Raw genomic sequence first — 22,955 nt, 5'->3', positions numbered from 1 at the left:
TGCTGCAACAACCATGATGTGCTCTATTGAAGGGCCTCCATGTCTGTCCTGGTGCCACAGATGCCCAAAATATGTCAGGAGATGCAGCACAAAATCAGTGCTGTCAGAGCCACCCATCACTCCATAGAAGAGATGAGAAAGAGGTGGTTTCATCTCCAGCTGTAAATAAAAGGAGAGCGTGGTGATACAACTTAAAGAGACTCGGGCACCAGGAGGTGGACCCCCGACTGTACCCAAATCCATTTTACTGATGACTGTGCTTGAGACTACCTTGGAGCCTGAACCGGTTGTGGCATTTCGAAGTATAGATACCTCAGCACTGACCACATCACAAAGTAAGTGTTAAATATGCTTGTTTTTGCACATCTCTTAGCCTAAATCCGCCCCCAAACATCAAACAATAATATAACATAATCCAGCGGGTTGTCTCAAGGAGTACAAAAAAACAAACATCACAGCGACTTATGGGATATGTAGTCACTCAATGTAGTCAGTGTTAGACTTTATTAAATAAAAGTTTACAAACGTAATGATTGGCATTACCCTTATGCCAAATCTAGTTGTAAGTCCATTTACACAGATCACCCTGAGGAACAGGATGATGACAGAAATGTGGTGGGACAGGAGGATACACACATAGCACCTCAAAAACTAATAGAAAGTGGAAGTCAGCCAAGCACATTTCATGGTCACTGGGCAATGCTGCATTCTCTCCACAGCCACCATTAGTGGATGATGATGATGATGATGTTGACAGTCAGCTTAATAGTCCCATCCTGGAGCCAGTTGGAAGGCCACAACAGCAGTGTGTTGCAGCGTGTGGGTGCAGTTGGTGCCATGAGGCCTATCATGCCGACCAACCACTGTTACTCGTAGATCCTGAATCAAATGGCCAGATGTTTGGAGGCCTTGAGGCTACCATGATCCAAATTTAGCATCTGAAACACAAAGCAGATGAAACTAATGAATAACAAATACAGGACATGCAGAACGGGATACCATTTCTATTCCACAATATTGGTAATCCACTTGCTGCAAATCAGGATAACATGAACACTAATATGGACAGCTTTCTTACTGCAATAGAAAATTTATGCCATCAAAAGGCAGATTATAATGCCTGTCAAAGATGTTGAGACAGAAGCACTGCTGCTCAAATGGAGGGGCTAACCCGTGCTATCAGTTGATTTGCATATGCCACTTCAACCCTACCCAAGCTGACAGTAACCCTTCAGGTGGAAATGGGGCACTTCAGTGGCAACATTGCAAGGGGCACAAGGCAGATTATCTCTGCATTTGAGGCATTACAAAATGCCAACATAGGTATGGGGAATGCTGCTCCTCCAGATAGTGAGGACAGGTCCAGTGTGAGCAGCATTTCTGATACTGATGCACATGCATAGCATTGTAGCAGCAGGGCTCTCCTGCTGGTGAACATGTGGGTCCAACCCATTTGGCAAGTAGCTGAAGGAAGCATTGAAGGGCACACCACGTGCTGTTTAAATAATGCTGCATATTTTTCAGTGATGTAACCGTCATTGTCTGGGACATTCATGACCATTTGCATTTGAGACTTTACAATTTGATTTAAAAAAACTAGCAATAAAGGTGGTTTTACTTTGAGGCATCAAATCGGAGTGGAACATTTTCTTGAGAGTGTACAGTCACATATGACTTACCTTGAAAAGTAATTGGTTGCAATGTGGTTCTGTATCACCTTCACTCCTGTCCTTTCTTCTCTTGGCTGCTGCAGAGGGGGCTCAGGATCCTCACCCTCAGATTCTGAATCAGTCATAGTGATGGGTAGTTTTTTCCTGGTGGCTATATTATGTAAGATGGTACACATTGACACTATCTTACAAGCAGTGTCTGAAGCATACTAGAAGGCACCTCCACTTTTGTGAAGACAATAGCATTGAGCTTTCAGATGGCCAAATGAGTGCTCTATCACAGCCCGGATGTGATGTTGTTTAATGTTACATCGCCAATTATTTTGGGTTGCTGGGGAAGACTATGGTGTCGGTAACCAATGCCTTAGGTCATACGCAGTGTCACCTGCAACAAACAATTATTTCTGTGAGCTTGCTTTCATTATGCATTTGATTAGCGCAAACACATGTGTGATTTTACTGCATCACATTACCTAACAAATAGCCATCGGCAAATTGTCCCCTTCCAGGCGTCAGTGTATTTTACTTTGCCTGAAGATGAGTGAGTCATGCATGCTCCCTGGGCAGTGTGACACTCTATCAGTAATTACATTGTTTGCATCACACACAAGTTAAATATTGAGGGCATTTTTCCTACTCATAAAAAAGTATTCAAGATGCACTGGAGAATAAAATGGAACATGTGTTCCATCTATACAACTTATGGTTTGGGGAAATTTGGAAATCCTATAAAAATGTTATTTTGTGCTTTACATATCCTCCCCCTTCCAGGGTAGGTATATGTACTGGTTCATATGGAAGATCATGGCACCTATAAATCTGAAAAAATGGGAAAGCACCCTTTCAGACACCGCACCAGCAACAGTAATCATACCCTGGAAATTTGCAGAGATCAAAAGGTGTAATGAGCGCAACACCTGCACACTGGTGAGGATCGAATTGCTGCACAGAGTACTGCTCTATAGTTCTGGTTTCAGCAATACAATTACATCTAATAACACTGTGCTACTTAGCCTTTATTTCTCATATATTTCCTCCTCTGTTTGTTTGAAAACGGTGATCCTGGCTCTGAATACCCTCTCCTGCCTCCTCCTCCTCCTCTGCTGAGGAGCCAGTAGTTGAGTCCTCCTCACAATAACATACAGAGCGGTCATTGTGGAACGCCTGATGTCTTGAACATAAGGTTAGCAAGTCACAAATATAGGGCCGGGTTTATAAGGCCCTAGTGCCTCCTTGCGCCACACTAGCATCAATTGTTTTGATGCTAATGTGGTTCAAAGAGGCACTTTTCACCTCAACATATTTACAGAGTGGCACAATGCATGTGTTGCACCACTTTACGACCCCTTGTGCCACATTGTACCTGCATCAGGCATAATGTGTGTAAGGAGACGTTCCAACATTAGGAGGCCTTCTCAAAGCAGGTGTTAAAGTGACATACCCATTTAGTCAATGGGTCTCCTTGCACTTTGTTGCACTAGCATCCAAATTTTTGACGCTAGTGCAGCAAAGCACCACAATAGCATCAAAAATTTGATTCTATTGGCCTAGTGTGCGCCATGGTGACCCGTATTGTAAATACGGTGTGCGCTATTGAAAATTGTGTCGTTGGTGGGGCAGTGGCAACGCAAGAAAACTGGTGCATCAGGACCATTGCACCAGTTTTTTGTAAATATGCCCCATAGACTTGGTAATTGTGGCTCACAAATATGGATCTCAAAACATACTAATTTGCAAAACACTTGCATCACTAGAAATAAATGGTGAATGCCTTTCATACATCACAAAATACCACTTTTGTGGTTGCAGACCAATTTGTGACCAGTTTGTGAGTCACAAAAGCTTTGTTCATCTGGCCTCATATCCATTCATGCCCAAAGGAGACAGGTCTAAAGAGTTCAGGCTCTTGTGTGGAAATTCAGGCCCTCAGTTAGGGGAACTCAAATTGAACGTCATGATGCCCCTCCTTTTTAAAGGTAGACACTAGTCAAATGTTGCACAGGAAGGCCTTTTAAAAGAGGTTTGTTTTTCGTTTTTCATTAATGGTGTCAATTCAGTTTGTTCCTAAGGCCTGGGTGAGGTCAGTTCCACATCTGAGTGGTCAGCACTTGGAATGATCTACCACCATGTGACTTCAGATTAAATCTGACCAGAGAGACCATGAGGCATATTTACAAGAAAGTGGTGCATCGGTCTCGATGCATCAGTTTTCTTGCGTCACCCCTGCCCCACCTAACAACACCATGGTAGCACTGTATTTACAATACACCTCACTCTGGCGGTCGTTAAGACAATAGGGTCAAATTTGTTTACGCTATTGTGGCACTTTGCTGCCCTAGTGTCAAAAATGTTGATGCTAATGCAGCAAAGCACAGGGAGGCCCATTGATTAAAATGGGTATGTCAAATTAATGCCTGCACTGACCAGACATTAAAAATGAAGGAAAAAATGGCGCAGTGAAATTTTGTAAATTTCACTGCATCATTTTTTCAGGCCTCCCTGCGTTGGAAACCTCCTTTTGCAAACATTATGCCATTTGCAGGCAAAATGTGGCACAAAGGGTTGCAAAGTAATACAGCACGGGGGAAAAGCCACCTTAGCGCTGGTGGCGCTAGGACTTATAAATATGCCCCTTTGTTTTTAGTTGGATCTCAGGGATCACCTAGGTATGAAGATTTGAAAAGCAGCATCAAAGTACTTTGGGCAGAGGTTGTCCCATGATTTGAAAATAGTCCAGAGAATGTTGAACCTTATTGTTTGTGCCACCAGGACTCATTGAAGGATATTGTGTGCTGGGGTGATGTGAAACAATTGAGGTATAGTCTGGCTACATTAGTTTGGAGAGTCTCCATAGTTTTATGATATCTGGCTTTGGTGCAACAGTATTTACTATGTTGCAGTAATCTAATCCCAACATCTGTAATGCTCTGGTCAGTTCAATGCAGTGTCTTGATTGGAGTATTGAGAGGCACCTTCTGACCTTGGGCTGGAAGTGGGATGGCTCCTAGTTGCTGGGAAACTTGAACAGCAATTAAGATTTCTCCAGTTTTGAAGATTCTGTTTAGAGCAAAGATAGCTCTCCCCCATGCACAAGTGTATGTGCCTAAGAAAGTTTGTGACACCCCTGTGATCTGCACAGTTGCTCAGATGAGTTGTAAGCCATCAGCATACATTCAGAACTGAACATGATATTGTGAAATTACCTATACCTACCATCTCATGTAGAGGTTGAAGAGAAGGGATGTCACTGAGGACTCCCACATGGAATCAACTTTATTTAGATGAGGTAGTGTCCATTTTAATTTGCTAGGTGAGATTTAGTAAAAAATGATTTGCACCAGTTAGGAGGTATTCCAGTAATCCTTTTCACTTTCTAAGTTGCTCTCGAAGTTTTTTTTTTATCCTACACGATGAACACATTTTTATACCGGTACTGACTATGCTATCCCTGACCACAGGGCTCAAAGTGCGTTGGTTGAATCAGAAAGTAAACATGTTTATTAGAAATCTGAGCACTTCCTGTACTTACCACTACTTGCCCTTCCCATAGGTTCTCTGCAAAAACATATCAGGTAATGGTCCAAGAGTGGGACAATGGGTCGAGCCCATGGTGTCATGGGAGAGGGAATCAAAGGGTGCATTAAGATATTTCGATTACCTCTGGCATTTTGGAAAACAATGTCCATGGCTGCGCTGTGTTGTGTTGCTAAGTCAAGGTGACTGTTGATGTTGGCAGACAAGCAAGGTTCTTTAGTTCACACATCTCCTTGAAGACCAGGTTTAGATTTTTTAACATAGTCCTGTTTTTTGATGAGATAGCCATCCACTTGGTGCTAGTAGAAGGTGGGGTTTCACCAGACCCTACTGGTGAGAATTGGCATGGAAATAGTTAGAACTTTGATGATGGAATGAATGGTAAAATGTCAGTGAGCGAGCAGGAAAACACAGCTGTTGTTCAATTTGTTTATGAACAGATTGTTAATTAAAGCCTTGTGGTAATTGGATAGGAAGATGTTCCAGTTTTTCTGTTGATGTTGACGAGGGGGAGCCAGCTGCCTTTGCAGCTGAGATGCTGAAAGAAGCCTGTTTCTCTTTAGAGTTTTTGTGTGATATTCGAGGTTCGTGGAGATATGGATGGTGCATGTTTACCTTTGAGGTAGCAATAGAGAGGCCCAAGTTTTAGAAACAGTAGTTGAGAAGGCAGTAAGACCTGAAACGATTCAAGACATAGCGTCAAAATATTGCATGAAGTATAAGATCCAAAGTCTTTAAAGAATGCTCATATCAGATTACTTTTCCAAATATTGAATGTCTTTCTTTGAGAATAAAATAAGTGAGCCAAGATATTAAGGAAGATAGACATGTCTTTTGCACCAACCAATCCACCCAGGATCCAAAAGTGTGCAACATAGTCAGTAAAGTGAAAGATTTAAAAAACCTTAGTGGAGGCTTGTCTGGTCACCACAATCAATGGTAACATTCCGATGCTTGGCATAGGAATAGCAATAAATATGCCCTCCAAATAAGTAATCATTTTCATGTTGCTAAAGAAACCTGAGTATGACCCTCTAGAATCTTGAAATAGTAGAGCCATCTCACACCTGTCTTTCATTGGCACAACCGTAGAGTGTGAGCAACCCCACACCCCAACTATTGGATTTGTTGTATACAGCAACATTTTATGTGATAAATAAGTAGGCTTAGACCGATGAGGGGCAAAGCAGCAATTGTAGCCAATAGTAGTAAAGATTTTCTCTTATTTGGTATTGGATACTTATACACCCGTGATTGCAAGTATAGATCCATATTCTAGATGTTGTTAATAGTGCACAATTGTATAATTGCAGAAACAAAAAGCCTACACTGTTTCAGACTGCAAGTCTTTCAGTAGCCAATATGTCTCCACTTGAGCGTATGTTAAATATATAAAACCCGCTTTGTTTGAGATTAATAACAGGTTTATTAACTGAAATGCACTAACTAAATAGTATTTCTATTATCATACATTAGTCACATCAGATGATCTGGGCAAACATTTGTTCTTGTCATAAATAATTATGAACCTTACACAGAATTTTAAACAGCCACAAAATTGTGTTATTTGTTGTTTATGCTGGTACACAAGCCAATGCTATCCCATGACCGATCTCGCCGTTACTGCCATTTTTTTCTGCAGATCACACAACCTCTTTAAGCATACATAGATTTGTCTAGTACAGGTAAAATGGATTTTAGTAATTGTAATGTCCTGGAATACATATTAATAAGTTACATGACTTGACGCCGTGAATAATTATCATTTATGCCCAAAGGAAGAAACATCCTATAGTGGAAAGGACAGAGGATTTCAAGTGCATTATTAGGAAATACAAAAAGGGAGCTCAACAGTACAGTAACACTTGCACTCACAAACTGTTGAATCGTTTTGTCTACTTTGCATAGCATGATTAACACATCCACAATGTTTTTAAGCTTGGCAGCTCTTCATTGATATCAATCGATGGTGGCAGGTGAAGGCGTTTAACTCACGCACCCAGTTGGTACTCCCAGCACTAGACTTGCTAACCTTGAAAGAAAGCCCATAACTCTTCAGAAGTAAATATGGGAGTAACATAGGGCTTACGGTAGAGCTTGGGAAACACTGTGATGTTTTTTAATCACATTCTCTACATTCTTTTGTAGTGCTTATTTTGTATAAAAATAAGTACAGATGTCCAAAGGTTTTCTACGGAGCCCACAGGTTGTGCTGCTGGATAATGGTGTTACTAAATACCACTCCCTAGTTTTGAATTCACCTCATGCCTCTTTCTTCCACCACCCTACATTATTTGTCTCTTTAATGTACTCTAGCAGCTCCTTTTTCTTCTCTGACTTCTTACCTTACAATATTTTCCTATCTTTCTTGTGCTCCTCCTTTATCCCTTTCTGTCTTTCTCCCTCTTGGTTTGTGTCAAGGTCTGACGATGGCAAATTAAATAAATTAGTCCTGGTCCAGAAACATGAGTGACGATGGCAACAACCTGCAGCCACCAGCATAAATTAAGTTCTGGTACTTCATAGATGTTTACAAACCAATGGAGTCCCATCAGTACTCCAACCAGAAACAAACATGAGATTATGAATTGTGGCTTGCTCCTGAAAAAAAAAAACCTTCCTGTAACTCCCTTTATGCGACAGAATGCACCTGCACTCACTGCCAGAGACATTCAAAGTTTAAGAAAAAGAAGACCAGCATTTCCTTCTGTGTGAGAAGATTAATAAAACACTTTGTGCCTGATTAGAAGTTTGGTGGATGGGATGACCTGTCTGCTGAACTTCCAATGGGAAGGCTGCCACCATAATGACTACTTCCCTGCCGGATCCATTAGGACTTTCCCACTAGGCTGACTAGTGGAAACCAAGGTTTCTGCCAGTCAGCCTAGCGGGAAGGTGGCGGCAGCATTGTCTCCAGCTCATAATCGAGCTGGTGGCAATTCTGTCAACTGCAGGGTGCACCAGCACCCTCGCAATGTTCACTGTCTGCAGAGCAGACAGTAAACATCGCGATGGCGCTGGGCAGGGGGACACCTGCACTGCCCATGGCAAGTACATGAGCAGTGCATGGGTCCCCCTGTGGTCCCCTGCAGCTGTTCGCTGCCAGTCTTTTTGTGGCGGTGATACCACCATGAAAAGGCTGAAGGAGAACCAGGTCGTAATCAGCAGGGCGGTGCTGCATGCTGCACTGCCCTGGCTGATTCTGACCTTTCCCACTATCAGCCCAGCAAAGACGGCAGTACCCTTGTGGTTTGACCACCATGGACTTAATGTGGCAGTTGGACTGCCACAGCTGACGACCTTTTGTGTCTCAAATAGTGCGCTTGGAAACCATTAGAAAGATTCTGTACTCACTGCCAGAGACATGCAACATTTCATTAAAAAAAGACCAGCAATTCCGTCTGTGTGAGAATAATCATAAAGCAATTTATGCCTGGAATAGTGTGCTTGGAGACCATTAGAAAATGTCTGCACTCACTGTCAGAGATATGCAAAGTTCAATAAAAAAGACCAGCAATTTCTCCTGTGTGAGAAGGTTCATAAAAGCAATTTGTGCCTGAAATAGTGTGCTTGGAGACCATTAGAATGTTTCGTGGTCCAGTGAAAAAATTTTAAGAGCCTCAGTACGAGTGTGGCAGTTTGAGGACTGCCACACTAGGTTTGAAGGTCGGACCTCCGCACTCCAGGTGGTCTGACTGCCCAATAACAACTTTGGTGGGTGCACTCGCCTAAAACCGACGTCCCCGCCAGGATCATCGACGGGATGATGGCGGGTGGTCTTGTAACCAGCCTTGATGGTGCTAAACTCAGTGCTGCATGGCTGATTACAGCCCCACTTTCTGCCAGACTTTTCATGGCAGGGACCCCGCCATGAAAAGCACAGTGGATAGCCAGTGCGGGGGGGCCACAGGGGAACCCTTGCAGAGCCAATGCCTAGGGCATGGGCAATGCAGGTGCCCACCACCCAGTACTGTTGGAATGCGCACTGTCTGCAAAGCTCGGTTTGAAGGTCGGACCTCCGCACTCCAGGTGGTCTGCCTGCCCAATAACAACTTTGGTGGGTGCACTTGCCTAAAACCGACGTCCCCGCCAGGATCATCGACGGGATGATGGCAGGTGGTCTTGTAACCAGCCATGATGGTGCTAAACTCAGTGCTGCATGGCTGATTACAGCCCCACTTTCTGCCAGACTTTTCATGGCAGGGACCCCGCCATGAAAAGCACAGTGGATAGCCAGTGCGGGGGGGGCTACGGGGGGACCCTTGCAGAGCCAATGCCTAGGGCATGGGCAATGCAGGTGCCCACCACCCAGTACTGTTGGAATGCGCACTGTCTGCAAAGCAGACACTGCGCATTCAGACAGTACTGGGCAGCGCCCTCTGTGCTACAGTATAGGACTCGCCTACCGTCCTATACTGTAGCACATTGTAATAGGGCAAGGGGATGCCACCGGTATGACGGTGACGTCCGCCCAGCGACAATGGCGGTTGGCTAGTCCAACCACCAATGTCTTAATCAGGCCCTAAATCAAGAGAATATTTTAAGAGCTTGTTAAGGCTTTCAGAAGAATACAAAATACATTTTAACAAAAACATATGGATTTTCAAAACAAAAAAATATTTAAGAACTGTTGAAAGCAACAGTATTGCCTCAACATCCAGTAATGTTAAAAGGGTTTCGCACTCCCTCCATTACAATGCTGACATAAAAATGGGAAAAGCAGAACATGTCATGATTTGCACAATGCTTCTCACCTTTGACTGAAAGGTTTGAAAGAGCACCCCGTCTTATGCTGATTCTGGATAGGCCATGATAGGGGGTGACCCTTACTTGTAGCCACGATGCTGCTTGACAGGAAACGCCAAAGCTGACCGTACCCTCCAGAACGAGTCCCAGATGAAAAAAAACAAAAATGGGAAAAACTTCAAAAACAGAAACTCCTTAAAAAGAGGAAAAAACAGGAATGAAAACTGGAAAAAAAGAGGAAAAATTAACAACCAGAGGAACAGGAACTGGAAAACAAACGACGAACCGGAGCGAAGATCACCACCACAAGAAGTGTTTGCAATGCAAGGCAGATCAGGACTGAGTGACTTATATACTGGAAAACAGGAAGTGACAACACAGAAAAAAGAAACAACACCATCTTGGATTGGGAAAAGGCCCACAAAAGAGAATGGGAAAAAAGTAGCAGTATAAGAGAAAAAGAGCATGCTGGGAAAAAGGAACAGAAAAAGACAACATGGAAACCTGCAAGAAGACAGCACAGAGACAAGAAAGAAGAAAAAGACAAGAGCACAGAAAAACAGAAGAAAAGAAGAAAAAAAAAATGAAAGGATTCCACCACCAACAGAAAATCAAAAATATTATAAAGATAGGTAAGGATGACATGCCCGTGAGCATGAAAAAAGCTTCCTGGCATGCGTCGCAATAACTGGGAAAAAACGCAGAGGACGGTGCTCCGATAATCGGAGTTGCGGTCCGACCGCGGTTGTACACAGAGACACCACAGTTAAGCACTGCGTCACAGAACAAGACAATGTGGGTCATTCTGATCCCGGCGGTCTAAGACCGCCGGGGCCAGGGTCGGCGGGAGCACAGCCGACAGGCCGGCGGTGCCCTGCAGGGCATTCTGACCGCGGCGGTTCAGCCGCGGTCAGAAGAGGCAAACCGGCGGTCTCCCGCCGGTTTACCGCTGCCCTTAGAATCCCCCATGGCGGCGCAGCTTGCTGCGCCGCCATGGGGGATTCTGACACCCCCTACCGCCATCCTGTTCCTGGCGGTTCGCCCGCCAGGAACAGGATGGTGGTAGGGGGTGCCGCGGGGCCCCTGGGGGCCCCTGCCGTGCCCATGCCAATGGCATGGGCACGGCAGGGGCCCCCGTAAGAGGGCCCCGCAAAGTATTTCAGTGTCTGCTAAGCAGACACTGAAATACGCGACGGGTGCAAACTGCACCCGTCGCACCCCTGCAACTACGCCGGCTCAATTCTGAGCCGGCGTCCTCGTTGCAGGGGCATTTCCTCTGGGCCGGCGGGCGCTCTTTTGGAGAGCCCCCGCCGGCCCAGAGGAAATGTCTAAATGGCCGCCGCGGTCTTTTGACCGCGGTGCGGTCATTCAGCGGCGGTACATTGGCGGACGGCCTCCGCCGTCCGCCAGGGTCAAAATCAGGCCCAATGTGCTTTGTCCAAACTGCTGAACACACTTTCCTGATAGTCTTGATCTTCACTGCCTCTAATTTCATTACCACACTGCTAAACAAAGATGTGGCAATTTCATATCAGTATGATTTGCCAATAAAATGAAATCAAATACCACTTTTAGGACGACATAATAACCCTTTTTTTGAAGTCGTAATCTTTAGGTGACCACTCCTTCCACTACAGAAGGAGAGTTCCTATATCAATTTATAATACAGCTACATTAACCTACATTAAAATTCCAATTTTTTAATCACATGTTTTAATATTGCAAACATATGTTATAGATTTCAATTTTAAAACCTCATAACTGCAACCACACAAGTCCCTAGTGTCAGGCAATCAAAGAGTATTTTATGGTAAATAGAGTGTTGCCTCTTACACCACCCTTAGCTGACTCTCCCTCAGTAATGATCACAGATGGAAAGTTCTAAGGTCATAATAGGATAGACTTTAGGTAAAAAGTTGTTTCAGTTATTAACAGTACAATGATTGTAAGTACATCGATTTGTTTGCAACCTCACCGATTTTCAATGAGTCTACCATTTTAAAGCCAAATCCAATTTCATCTTAAACAAAATTGGGAGAAGAGCAGGATCAGTAATGGATCATACATATTGAGCAATCCCTTAAGTATCTTTGACCATACTCAGCATTAATATTCAAAATTCCTGGGCAATACAGAAAATTATTGTCAGACATAGCCAACATTTCCTTTTAGTACCATATTCATTCTTAATAATTTTAAAAGTAAGAAACTGATCTGGCAATTTGACCTGATTTCAGATGAAAAAATGATAATCTTTTTACCTTGTTATATTATGATCTATTTTCACCTAGTACCATTCTTGAGCCAGAATTGCCTTCTTTGTGTATCAATAAGAGGGAACATCACTTTTCAATTGCATATTTGAATCCTTTACAACAATTGGGGGTCGATTATGACTTCAGCAGATGGAAAATCCTGTCTGCCGAAGTCCCGATAGGCAGGTAGCTGCCAGTGCGCCCCCCTCCCCGTAGGCCCCATTACGAGTTTCCCGCTGGGTCAGTGGGTGGAAACACAGTTTCCGCCCACTAGCCAAGTGGGAAATGGCCTACAGCATTGTCTCCGACTTACAATAGAGCCAGCAGCAATGCTGTAGTGCGTAGGGTGCACCAGCACCCGTTGTGATGTTCACTGTCTGCATAGCAGGGCCAGGGGGGGCCTGCAATGCCAATACCAAGTGCATGGGCAGTGCAGAGGCCCCCCTGGGGCTCCCTGCACCCTGTCTCCGCCAGCTGTTTCATGACGGTGCTACTGCCATGAAACCTCTGGCAGAGAGGGGCGTCATAATCACCAGGGCTGCTTGATTGATTAAGACTGCACGCACCGTCAATCCATCCTTTGGTAGTAAAGTGTCAGACCTGGAGGTCTGACCGCGGCGCTACCGTAATGTGGCATTCAGACTGGCACATTAGCAGTGGTCCGACTGCCACTGCGACCCTAGGGCTCTTAAGACCGCCAGGGTCATACTGAGGGAATTGGTGCCTGAATTCTTAATGCTTGGAAAACCTAGGACGGTTTGATTGCATACTAGGGCAGCTTCCTTCAAGCTGCCATTCTCAAAATACTTATGTGCAGTAAAAAAGAACTTACTGTTTTCCGTGTCATTTCGTGACATTCATAAAGCTAAGTCTACTTATACAAACTAGAATTTAAATCACTCATACTAACTGGAATTTAAAGTGTCTTAATGAATGTAATGGCCAATGAATTTGCCAATTGTATTCAGCATTGGCAAAAAAAAAAAGCATGTTTGAAGATGATGAAGAGCATCAATAGAAAAGTGTGGTGTCATCATCACGCATGTGCCCACATCCTTTATGAAAGTACTTCGGCTCAACGTGATAAGGTGTACGGTGCTTGTATCACGACATGTGCTCACATACGTCATGAGGCTAACGCTAGTCTGTTTTTTTCTTATTTACCATTCCAAGAAGGAGGACACCAATCTTTGAACAGGGAATAAAGAACTTTAAATGTGTACAAATGCATGTTTTCAAATAGAAGCAGTCCAGCAGAAAGTTGCAGCTGCAGGCCTCTCCAAATATATATATATTTTTTTTTTAAAAGACACAAAGTGCAGTGGCAGGGAAGCAATCTCGAAGCATGCAGGAGGATGGGGAAAAGTAAATATTACTCAGTAGCAGGTCTAATGTGAAACAAGGTGGCAGGATAAACAGAGGAGGTGTGGGCCTAAAGTGTCAAACAAAACATTACAAAAAGGCAACCTGGACAGGAGAAGGAGGTAAACAATGGAGGAGTATGGGGCAAAAATGGCAAAAATGGCAAAACAGAGAGTGCAGAGGGTGTGATGATAGGGGGATCAGCACACTGGAAAGAGAGCACGAAACCACATGCGAAGAAGCTCCACTTAAGGGACGGGACACACACAAGCAGGGAAAGGAAAGCCTTTGAATAAGATGCAAGCAAATGAAACAAAAAGTAGACAAGCAGTATAAACATGCATTTGCAATGCAATAGGTCTCGCATTTGCTTGAGTTAAAGCTATTGGTGCTAAAAATTCATAACTGGGCTTTTCTTGCCACACGTAAATTGGTACACCCTGCCTCATAATTTGGTCTTTTCCTGACACATAATTCCAGTGGCCCTGCATATAACTATAGATCTTCCATTTACCTTCTTCCTCTATCTGCAGCAAAAAATGAAAATGTTGTCACTCCCTTTATAGTACAGCAGTAATATGGTGCATTCCCTGTTAAATTTTGATATCTTAAAAAAATAAATCAAAATGGAGTCAATCTCACACGCTTCCACCCTGCCACGCAGTGCATATGCAAATATACAACTGCCGCAGATGAGTCAGACAACACAGCAAGTAACCTTCACAAGGCCTGAGACCACTCAACTCTCAATATATTTTCTGCAGAGAATGCCGAAACATCGCCATGTCACACTGTAAGGCAAACTCTAATTATGTAACAAAACACCTATCGTTTCATGACAATGTTACAATAACTATTTTTTGTAACCGATTCAAAATCACTTGACTTCAGATGCGTGAGAGTGTCTTTCTCCTAGTGGCGAGAAGCCGGGCTCCGCAGAGAGGTATTATCTCGGTATTTAATAGGGCTGGCAGCACAGTTCCAGCTTCCTGCTGTCCCTCTTACGTTGAAGAACTCACAAGCAGGTGAGAGTAAACTTCGGGTAGAGGGAATGCCGGAGAGCCTTACTGCAGCGCACAGATCACTGAAGAAGAATGCCTCCTATTTATATCTGCACTTCTCTACTGATGGAAGCATAAACAAGTCATGGTGAATGAAAAGAAACAGCCTCATCATGACGTTGATGACATCATCGCACATGACGTGTGGCCGCCATCTTAAATTGAGGTAATATACTTCAAATATTTTATCAGTAGCGATTTTCTCTACACATCGGCAGTGCGTAAGGAAATCAATAAAAACACACTTTGGTCACAATTGTCTTAGCACGGCGGCAGGGGGTGGAAACAGGCCCCCTCATAAAACAGTCTCTAACATTTGTATTCAACCTCTGAATGCACAGCACATGTAACCAGAGAAGATCATGATTTAGAGCCCTGTTAACAGATGCAGACTTGAGCCACTGAAAACATCCAGCTCTCTGGTCAAATGCTATTAGCCTTTGAAAAAAGTAGTCCCTAAGCTCATGTTTCATTGGCACAAGTGGAAGGGTACAAGTACTGCGGCCATGCTCCAGGGGAGTGTACAACTGTGGAAAAGGTGGGACAAAGAGCAAGGATTGACCACCAGCAAGCAAGGATTTTTTCAGGACACTGAAACAAACCAGTGAAAAAGCAGAGAGCCCACAAAGAAGTATATAAGTATATACTAAAGTATATACAAGAGGTCTCAAATGCTTGACCTAAAAACGGTATTGAATCTGATTCACAGACATAACAGGACTGCTGAAAGTGACAGCAAGCACTGTTTCCACATTAATGACATTACTGTGTTGGCCATCGGTTACTCTGTAAGCCGCTCGACATTCCCCTATTTGCTGCTTAAATGTTATGGGTGCTCCTTTCATCGTCAGCAAGGACAGGATGTACCAATGAGGGAGGGGGGGTTGGGTAAACGGCTCTCACATGTCACCCCAGATTGCCATCCATGAAGGTCTGGATAGCTTAGAAAATTCTTAAATGCATTAAATATTCTATGTAAATAAGGAAATTAGTAATTCAACAATTTATGGGTTTGTATATAACCCATAACTATATATTCTGATAATGCACTAGGGTAGCTTGGGTGAAATGATAAGCAAGTGGCTGACCCAAAGCCCACTGTAATTATTGGTACTATCCACAAAAGGCCTTCAACACCAGACAGCTAAAATCTGTCTGTAGGCATGACATAATGATATCAACTGTGACCTAGCCAGCCAAGTGATTAACAATGAGTTGCATTCTGGGTAAGGTAGGTAATTTATCACAGTACTCTTAACCCATATTCCTAAGTGGTTTTCCAAGTAGTACAGTTTCTAAATAGGCTAATAAACAGTCATTACTGTTTAAAATATGCTAATTTACTGAATGAGCTCGAAACTGTGATGTCCTCTTCAAGGTTGCTGTGAGTGATAAATGCACACCATGAGCAACAATCACAGGGCTGCTTCACACAGCATGATATGTCCAAAGGAAGAGCAGTCACAAAAGCGTCTTACTCAGCAGCAAGCTCAACTCCCTGCTCTGACCTTACCTCTTGAAGATCATCTGTGGCACACTTTTGTTGTTGAGTTTCATATCAAGAAGATTCAGGGACTCATTAAGAGTCTTGAGACCACCATCCTCATGATGGCAGTCGACCTCCGCACTCCTGGATGTTTGACTGCCACATTACGACCCTGGTGGTCAGACAGCCAGGGGAACAGCTGTCTCCACCAGGAACATGGCTCCTGACAGGCTTACTGCGTTTGGACTCGTGGTCAGGCATGGCGGTGCTGAGTTCAGCACCACTGTGCTGATCACAAGTCCCTTTTCCACTGGCCTTTTCATGGCGTTTTAATCGGAAGTGCTGGGGGCCACAGCGAGGGCAGTCCAGGGGCCCCAATTCCTAGCACCTTTGGAATGATCACTGGTTGCTTTGCTGACAGTGTGCATTCTGAGGGTGCTGTTGTGCTAAAGGAGCCAAGGCCAATACCACAACACTGTGATGGTCATCATAATAGGATGTTCTTGCCGGTCAGCCTGGTGGGATCATCAAAATACGACCGGGGGTTAAGCCACTGGGTTGAACAGGCCTGCAGCATGCTGCTGAAACAAAATCAATTTCAGACTCACTGCTGTCAGCCATTATTCCATTCATTGTAGCACTGTGATACATCTGCTTCGGTTTTGATTGGGTGGTGGTGCCATTGTTGATCCAGGGATGATCCTCCTTCCAGCTTCTTCCTGCCCAGTGGAGGTTACTCCAAGTATGTCACTTTGTCACAAAAAGGATAAGGGCTTGATGCCTGTGATGTCACGGGCAATAGACGTCTTCTCCTCAATGAACTTACTTTTTGGGGCCATCTTATTTACATCTTGTATGGGTCAGCAGCACAAGCATGGGCCTTAGCAGAGTCTCTGGACTCCAGTGTAGGGTACTTCACAGATTACTCCCTGTTTCATTCAGTAATAGCCTCTTGTGCATCTGCGTGCAACAAAGAAGTAAGATAATGAGACTTGGCAATTCTTGTCAATGCAAAAAACATAATTGCCATCATCATCCATCATCACAACAATATTATAAAAGTGAATTAAATTAATACAAAATTACCTGGTGTCTGTCCGGGGCCTATGGGACCCCTGTAAGAGGCAGGGGGAGGTAGGTGAAAAATTAATTGATTAACTACTAAATAGTTTGTTTCCTTCCAGGGCCCACTGGTCCCCAAGGGAGGCAGGGAGCAAAGGCAAAACATGAATAGGCTAATATAAAAATACCAGGTGTCCTTTCAAGGCCCATAAGGTCCCAATTGGAGGGAAACAAACATGTAAAGAAAGTACTTGAATACAACAACTGTGTACTACAAACTACTAGAATTAGCCACATCCACAAATACATATATCAGGAGAAATATATTACAGGAAAAAAATGAACAAAAATGGAATAGGTGTCTTCTAAATCTCCTTGAAAATTACTTTTAAAGTTGAATAAAATTATAAATAATCAGACACACCCTCTGGCTCCACAAAATGTAGGTAGCTCACCACATGACTGGCACACATACTTATAATAAAATGCCAGTCATCACCTGGACAACAACGAAGAAAGAAAGAAGAAAAAAGACAATATGGTGACAATATGGTGACCTATTACACACACACAAACACACACTGGCTCCACAAAAGTATTTTTATGCCTGACCAGCAAAGAAGGAGTTATGAAGAAGAAAGATGAAATGGCCACTTATCTCTCTCCCTCTCTCTCTCTCTCTCTCTCTCTCTCTCTCTCTTTCTCTTTCTCTCTTTCTCTCACGCACACACACACTAGCTTGACTCCACAAAATAGCCATCACCACACAGCCAGCAGAGAAAGAGCTACAGTAAATAAAGAGAACACAGCTACCCTTACTCCTCAGGTACCAACAAAAATGTGCAGGGAATGGATTGCACAAATATACACCGAAAATGTGACTGCACCTATCGGTGGGCCTAGTACATCAGCGGTGAAGTAATAAAAATGAATTCAACAGGAAAGCAAAAAAAAAGCAGTGAAAATAGATGAACATAAATGTTTAAAATACTCTGAGCATCAATACAACATTTCAACCCTGAAAAACAATTTTAAAGGTTGATGAAAAGCAATAAATCAACCATCTCACACAAACATGCAACCAAAAATGGTGGGCAAGCATATGGGTGAGAACAAATGAACATATGTGACTACACCAAAGACACATGCAGACATAAAAATAACATAAACCTTGCATAAAGAAATGCGGCGAAGGCTGAAAGCAGACTAGGCACCAAAAAGTACAATTTGCCACATTATTCAGACAAATCTGGACAAAATCCACAAACACACAAAGAAAATGAACAAACCCCAGGCCTCCAGCATTGACAAATATCCTTTATATCTTAGTCTCACATAGACCTTCCTGCACCCTCCCTATTTTAAAATCCAGCCAAACAAAATGAAAAAAATAGAACACAAATGTTAGTGCCTGCCAACACAAACATTTAAAAAAAAAATTATTTTGTTTTCCAAAAACAAGTAAAGAATCTATCTTCCAAGGGTGCATGATGCAACAGAGCTGCAGACAAAGTAAGAGTAATGCTTTTCCTCCAAAATCCAAATCTAAAACCACAAAGGGCTAGACAAAGCACAAGGAAGAGTATGCAGGACAGAAGAGGAAGTTGATACCATATGTACAGTAGTCTCACTCTCTATGGCACTTCCTCTGTGTAATCCAAAAATAAGATGCATTTTGCACTCAAAATGTACCCCACACGGTTAAAAAGTCAACACAAAATTACTTTTTGAGTTATTTCATCTGTACTCATGTAAAGGTAATGCCACTTCCATTTGTGTCAATCATGTTGTTGCTACACATTGAATGCATTTTATCCATGCTCTTCCGATATTTTCTCCACAAATGGATATGTTGTTTACATGAGATGGAGTAATGATGTAATATTGGGGATTACAATTAATTTTTGCAATTTAAAAGTTCCCAAGATCAGTCACAATTATGCAGACTTAGCAAATATTACACCAGGGCCCTTTTTTAATCAATTTTTGTTTCACCTCTGGATCATCGCCCTTAAAAACACCACACACAGTCCCGCAGACACCCTTAACCTCATCCAAAACCTCTCCGACTGGCTCGCACCTGTCACAGACACAGTCACACTGCTGAAAAACAGCATCAGCAATAAGACCACCAAACAAGCAACTTGGTACACATCTGAACTCTGAACCCTCAAACACCACTGCAGGAAGCTAGAGAGACACTGGTGTTCCAACAAGTCCTCCACCAACTACAAAGCTTTCAAGTCAACCCTCAAAACCTACCACCACTGTATCGGAGACACTAAGACAGAACGCCCATCGCCCGAAACGAATCCTGCACAACACCGAAGAACTCTTCAACGTAATTTGAGAATTCTCCTCTCCCACTGCAGCCGAGAACACCACCCACCCATCCCAAGCACTCTGTGACAACCTCTCTGACTATTTCCACAGCATTTTGATCCCCAGCCCACTATCATCAGCCTCCCTCATTACCCTGACCATTAAATGCATCCACACTGGATCACTGAGTGAAAGCAGCTCTCCATGAAGACACCATCGTCTCAATGACCTCTCCCCACTCTGGATCCCCCACCGATCCCTGCCATCACCACCTCTTCAACCTGGGAAAGGACCTGATTGGGGCTTCTCTCACAGAAATCCTCAACACATCAATCACCACAGCCACCGTGCCCGATGCCTGGAAACATGCTGAGGTCAAGTCCCTCCTAAAGAAACCCTCAGTGAACCCTAACGACTTCAAGAATTACTGACCCATCTCGCTCCTCCCTTTTTCTGCCAGAGTCCAAGAAAAAGCAATAAACTAGCAGCTCACCGAGCTCCTCGAACACAACAACCTTCTACATCCATCCCAATCAGGCTTCCATCCGGACCTTAGCACTGAGACCGCCTTGATCGCAGCTACTGACAATGTCAGACGACTCCTCGACCACGGAGGATCAGCAGTACTCATCCTCCTTGACCTATCCGCAGCCTTCAATACCGTCTCTCACCACATGCTCATCTCCAGACTACACAGCATCAGCATCCAAAACAACACACTTAAGTGCATCTCCTCCTTCCTCTCTAGCTGCACACAAAGGACCCGCCTCCTTCCCTACGTCTCCTCCCCAAAAGGCATACTTTGTAGCATTTCTCAAGGCTTCTCCCTAAGCCCCACTCTCTTCAATACCTACATATCTCATTTTGCCATCATCGATCGTACCAACAGACTCAACATCGTCTCATACGCCGCTGTCACCTGGATCATCCTCTCCCTCACTGGCAACGTATTACTCCACGGACCAACTTCCAAAACACCATGACCGACATTGCAGCATGGATGAGAACCAACTGCCTCAAGCTCAACTCAGATACAACAGAGATCCTCCTCTTTGGCAACAACCCCTCTCCTTGGGATGACTCGTGGTGGCCCACCACTCTCGGCCCCCACCAGCACCCTCTGTCCACACACGCAACCTTGGAATCATCCTTGACACGCAACTGACCATGAAACAACAGATCAACGCTGTCTCTTTTCTGCCTGTTTTCACATTCCTCGCATGCTCTGAAAGATTTCTATTGGATACCTATCTCCACTAGAAAAACTGTCACCCATGCCCTAATCTCCAGGAGCATTGACTACAGCAATGCACTTTATGCCCGAACAACAAAATAACTCTTCAACCATCTCCAGGCCATCCAGAACACTGCAGCAGGGCTCACTCTCGACCTCCCCAATAGAACCAGCATCACGCCTCACCTCGAGCCCCTCACGCACACATACAAGGCCCTCCACAACATCAGGCCAGCCTACATTAACAACCGCCTCTCATTCTACAGACCCTTCAGAGAACTCCTCTCAGCTACCCTCGCCAAGGCCCTTGTTCCACACATCCACAGAGAGCATTTCGGAGGATGGTCCATCTTCTACCTTGCTGCCAAAACATGGAACAACCTCCCCTACCACCTGCTCACTTACCCCTCGCTGACGGACTTCAGGAAGCAACTCAAAACCTAGCTCTTTGACTGTCACCACTAGCTGGGCCATGCACCAGCCACCTCACCAGTGCCTGGAGACTCCCCGGGATGACAAGTTGCGCTATACAAGTACTAATTGTTTATGCCTGATTGATTGTAGAGTCAGATTGACTATAACCCACAATGTTTCTTCTATTCTTTTGATGTTGTTTTTACCATCAGGCAATTCCTTATCATGTTATCAATTGTAGTGACAAAATTGCATGATGTTGACAAGTTTTTAAGGCAGTTAGTATCTCATCAAATGTTTTCTTCTCCTTTTGTCTCCCTGTACAGAAATGGTTATGCTCTAGGGCTCTGCTTAAAGTTGGTATTAAATAATAGTCCAGTCTTAAAACTGCTTGCTCGCACTCATCATAGTCTATTTGCCCATTCAGGTGCCTTAAATTTGGGAGTGTCATGAAAAGGTTCTGGCCTTCAGACCCCATGGATGGAAGAAGGAAGACTTTTTTTCCTTTCTACAGGCATTTATCTGCAGAAATCACCACAAGATGAGTCAAGAAATCTTCCTTGTAACAGGAGACTCAACCTTGTAAAAATAGTTTAGGTAGATTGAACTGTATTTTCCTCCAAAGACCGGGTCAGTGCAGGAGAGTGAAAAAAAGAGGTACAAATCTAAAGATAATAAAATTGTAATGATATTGAGAAATTTGGGGAGCAGATGTGTTTTCCAATGGGATTAAAAAAAGGGAAATAAGGTAACACAATATAACAACCTCACTGGATGTCTCCTCCTTCAAAGACAGGAAACTGTAGCATTGAGGATGGGGGTGTCTCAAGTATCTGTGAACCTTTCTTACATGACTGATTACTGAAGCCACCAGGTTATCCATTTGTAGACTTGTTGTCTGACTCTCAGACTGATCTATTATCAAGCTTGCCTGGCTGATGAAGGGTGAAACCCTGAAACCGGTCCCAGGATGCTTGTTTCTGGTCCAGGGAGGACCTAGATTGGCAGTTCGGGCTGGACTGTTCCCATGAGGAACAGGGTCAAGACTGATTTGCATATGGCTGGGTCCAAACTGGGGTGGCATGGTGAGCAAAAGAACAATGGATTAAACCCAGATCTGTGACTGGGGGTGAGTGTTTGCATTGTTCAGCACTCCGTCCATCATCCTTTTGTTTTGCTAAAGTTGCCCTAAGTGGGAAGGGTATGCCCAGACGTGGGTCCCTTGCTCACTGTGCCACTGGATTCAAGCTAGCCTGGCTGATGAAGGGTGAAATCCTGAAACCGGTCCCAGGATGCTTGTTTCTGGTCCAGGGAGGACCTAGCTTGGCAGTTCGGGCTGGACTGTTCCCATGAGGAACAGGGTCAAGACTGATTTGCATATGGCTGGGTCCAAACTGGGGTGGCATGGTGAGCAAAAGAACAATGGATTAAACCCAGATCTGTGACTGGGGGTGAGTGTTTGCATTGTTCAGCACTCCGTCCATCATCCTTTTGTTTTGCTAAAGATTTCCAACTACCAGACAATGGAAGGGCGGAAGCATCTTGTTAGTACTCCCACCGGGTGCCTGGGAATCCTGTACCGGATACAATTATACTCAGTACTCATGAGCCTGCAATGCTTCCCTAGTGTGGGAGGTACACATTCTATACCCCCAGAGACATTTCTTGTTTTTTTGACTCGACAAGGAGAGCTACACCAAACAAGCCATGTGGTAAGCGGCACTGCAAGGTGGTATTGGCAGATTGTGTTTTCTCCTTTTGTTGCCCCGCCTTGGGAGACCCCAGTGAACAACTGGAGTACTGGTACAG

The sequence above is a fragment of the Pleurodeles waltl genome, chromosome 7 (assembly GCF_031143425.1).
Source record: "Pleurodeles waltl isolate 20211129_DDA chromosome 7, aPleWal1.hap1.20221129, whole genome shotgun sequence".
NCBI lineage: Eukaryota > Metazoa > Chordata > Amphibia > Caudata > Salamandridae > Pleurodeles > Pleurodeles waltl.
This window is presented reverse-complemented; position numbering follows the sequence as displayed.